The sequence below is a fragment of the Odontomachus brunneus genome, unplaced genomic scaffold (assembly GCF_010583005.1).
Source record: "Odontomachus brunneus isolate Ranch 3 - 2012 unplaced genomic scaffold, Obru_v1 Obru_scaffold_135, whole genome shotgun sequence".
Classification (NCBI taxonomy): Eukaryota; Metazoa; Arthropoda; class Insecta; order Hymenoptera; family Formicidae; genus Odontomachus; species Odontomachus brunneus.
In genome coordinates, this window is record NW_022639585.1 from 797605 (window position 1) to 801659 (window position 4055).

At 38.3% G+C, this 4055-nt stretch overlaps 1 long non-coding RNA gene across 1 annotated transcript; it reads right to left on the reverse strand.

The window, feature by feature from the left end:
- Nucleotides 1-155: 155 nt before the first annotated feature.
- On the reverse strand, nucleotides 156-1889 carry LOC116850186. Its single transcript, XR_004379276.1, has 3 exons — nucleotides 1530-1889; nucleotides 1103-1451; nucleotides 156-1025 (listed from the first exon to the last, which is right to left on the reverse strand). It is a non-coding gene; the product is annotated as an uncharacterized LOC116850186 (long non-coding RNA).
- Between the last annotated feature and the right edge of the window lie 2166 nt (nucleotides 1890-4055).

The window sequence follows — 4055 nt, forward strand, 5'->3', positions numbered from 1 at the left end:
TAAGTCGACGGAGCGGTATCGAGGAATGTCGACTTTACGTATCCAACAAGTCGACGGATCGGTGACGAGGAAGGTCTAGGAAACGGTGTTCTAGTTAGCGGTGTTCGCGAGGTGCTACTGCTGTTGGAGTCTGAGCTCTGTGCAGCGGAGTGCCTCGGAAGACTGCTCTCCACTGAGCTTTTCGTGCGGTCTTTTATACTACTTTTAACATGATATTATGTTGTGATCTTTGCGGTCGGTCGCTGATGTTTACATCGGTTTGTCGCGTGTTCGGTTTCGTGATGAGTTGTTTGATTATCGTTAATCCGGTTCTTGTTCTATTTGTTTTGCGAACGGCTCGTTACATATTTAAATATCATTTAGTCATCATTTATCCAGTGGTAGATTGATATTTGTAGCTTCAAGTGCAGCTTCATTTTGCCAAGGTACCTGAGATTTTCCAATATCAGAAGCAAAATAATCTCGCAAATAGTTTCTTAAACCTATGGAAACAGATCCAGCTCGATTGGCTCCTACTCTACTTAATCCGTAAAATAAGCAGAATATTGTTGCTTCTAACGTTTTTCTCTCATAATGTAATTTTCTTCTCGATCAAAATAATGTTGAGGACAGTCAGTATCGTCTTTCATGTCCTTCTAAGCTTTCTTCACCAATCATTATAAAATTATGAAGGCATACGAGTGCTTTGATTAACATTTCGCTATTTTCCACAGACATAAAAATAGCTTTATGTAAAATCTGCCAGCGTGCAGTAAGGATGCCAAACGTATTTTCAATTGTTCGATGACAACGAGATAACCTATAATTAAATATTCGCATATTCTCTGTCAGACCACCTCTAGTTTTATATGAATATGGGCGCATCAGATAAGTAGTCAAAGGAAATGCTTCATCTCCCACAAATACGTATGGAAAATCAATGTCTGTCCCAGGGAGTGGTTTAGGAGTAGGCAGATCCACAGTTCCACTCTGTAAATCTTGTGCAAAATCTGTATTTGCCCATATACCACCGTCACTCATGGAACCTGTGATCCGCAATTAATTTGTCACATAAAGAAAATATTGTATACATTTTTTAATAGTCATATTTCTAGAAACTCACCATATTGGCCAACATCAATCCATGTACATTTATAGTTAGCATCACAAGTTGCAAGCAACACTATACTGAAAAATTGTTTGTAGTTATAAAAAGCAGATCCTGAATTGGAAGGAACTTATATACGCATATGACGTCCATTTATTGCTCCTACGCAGTTCGGGAATTGCCATTTATTCATGAAGTCTTCACTAATCTGTTCCCAATCATTACGAACTTTGGGTTTTAATACATAGGATTTAATGCAAGCCACAATGCTTGGCATGTTTCATTAATAACTTTGTGTATAGTAGATTTTCCAAGCCTATATTCCAAATGTTTCGATCTGGCACTATCACCTTGAGCAAGGTACCTTGAACAGAATATTAATTGACATTAACAATTGTATGAGGAATTAAAAAAATATATATTTGTCTTCTGTACTACTTACATTAATGTAACAGCAAACCGTATTTCTGTTGGGAGTGCTGCTCGAATGCTTCTTTTTACCAGATACGGTTGAAGATTTATTAGAATATCAAATTGCTCTGGCCACATCCGAAATAAAAAAAAATTCTTCATGATCTGTTTTTTTCAGTTCTTTCACAAGATTAGCATAAAAACCTTTGGCATCTTTCTTTTGATTGACAAGGCGTACCCACCACCGTCGACAATTTTTCCTTTTTCTTTTTAACATATGGTATTGTATGCCTAACATTTGATGGGGAGCGGTGCACTTGGACACGGTGCATTTGGACACAGCCAATCACAGCACCGTGTGATTAGAGACATTTGTAGGATCCCTTGGAACAGTGACTTGTGATTGGACTGTGTCCAATTGCCCCGTGTTCAACTGATATACACCCCATTTGATGCCATGCGAGCAAAAATAATGTCACATTCGTAACTTTAGTAATGTTCAACATAATTAATTTGTTTTTTAGAAAAATATAATCATATATAATCTCTGTTTTCGTTCTATTATATATTATATTGTTTTATAACCTTAAAAGATGTGACATGAAGTAAAATTGTTTAAGTAAAAAATTTCTGGACATTATAGGAATTTAATTGGAGTCTCTAGAAATTCTCTATTTCATAGCCAATTAACGTGTCCGACAGAATTATTGACAACCAACTAAATACGGACTTTCTATTACACTATCTGCTAGCTGATTGGTTCGTCATTACTTTCATCATTGTAGATAGGAACGGAATATCTATCTGTACGCTACTCTTTACTTCTTACTGCTTACTTCCAATGTAGACGTCCCTTAAGGGAACGTCTAAATAGCAAGAAGTAGGAAGTAAGAGTAAGAAATTGACCAACCACAGTCGAATGTGAGAAGAATAATCAACTATGATTGGTCAATTTCTTATTCTTACTTCTTACTTCTTACTGCTTACTTCCAATGTAGAAGTCCCTTTAAGTTGATGGCACATAGAAAAACTTAAGCAGTAAGACGTAAGCAGTAAGCAAATTGACCAGTCACAGTCGTTAATTCTTCTTACGGTTCAAAAATCAACGACTGTGATTGGTCAATTTGCTTACTTCTTATGTCTTACTGCTTAAGTTTTTCTGTGTGCCACGGCCCTTAAGATTCTCTGCTATCGCTGGCTCCCATCGACTCCAAGTAGTTGAAAGCGTCGCTCACCGACGGCCGGGAACGCCGCGGAGGCGATGAATCATAACCAATTAGGTTATTTGTGTTTATAAAAGTCTGTTATAAATAATCTCAATAAAAGAGTATATTATTCATTTGTAAAAGAATTTATATTAATAAAAACGAATTTATAATGAAATAAAAATATCCAATTAATAACCTAACATAACCTATTTATAAGCGCGCGCGCCTAGCTGCACATGTGTGTGTGCGTCTATACGTGATGTACTGAAACCTTCCCGTTTTCATTCCGTCCTGAGACTGCCGACATCGCTGCGAACGTTCGCACGACATTCACAGCGAAATTCTATAGTAGCTGCTACCCCAGACATAGGGACGTACTCAGAACGTACTCAGTCGATCGCAGTACATATGAGAACATTCTGAGATGATCGCAATATACGCATTGCGATCTACTCAGAACGTCCCCGTGCTGTTAGGGGACGCCTCTAATTTTACACATTATTCCAAACAATTACATTACAATGTACATCTACAATACTAGATTTGAGGCTTTCACAGCCATTGATACAATGTCTAGGTATAGCTTTCGGAATGGAGCCGTGTCTTGAATCAGCGACGTTTCGCAAACGTTGCAGTTTGCATCATCAGGGCTGAGAACTCTGATATTGAGCTCCCTTGGGTAAAGGTTGTCCTTATATGCCCCTCTCCCCCCCTTGTGTAGATGGTGTTAGGGAGTAGGGGACGAGGCTTGAATCCAGCCAATCAGCGTATTTTAATTGATCAGCTGGTCATTTAAAAAACCGGTAGGGCAGTATGCCAAATAGAGTTTACTTGCATACCTTTGTTTCGGTTGAGGTTGTTGGAATGTTTTAAAATTTCTAGACCTTCACGATGTTTTTTGACAAAATAACTCTGTGAGGGAGCCAATCTGGTGGCTTTGTCATATTGCATGGAGTCTCCATCCAGTGTTCAGCTAGGGCTGATTGAGTAAAATGACCATACTTGGTACATCGCTGGTGTTCCTTGATTCGCGTATTGATCTTCCTGCCGGTTTCTCCTATATAAACTTTACCACAAGAGCAAAGGATCTTAAATACACCTGATGTTTCTAGGCATGATTTCTGATCCCTCGGATTTTGGAGTAAATGGGAGAGCTTCCTATTGAGTTTGAAGATTACTTTGATTTTGTATTTACCCAGAATCCTGCTGATAGGTTCTGTTATGCCCTGGAGATATGGAAGGACAGCCGTTTTTCTCTTTTCTCTCTCTTCATCTAGTGTGTCAGTGTTTTTAGGACTCACAATTCTGTTCTTCTGGTTTTTTATTATTTGCGAGATGTTTTTGCTGTT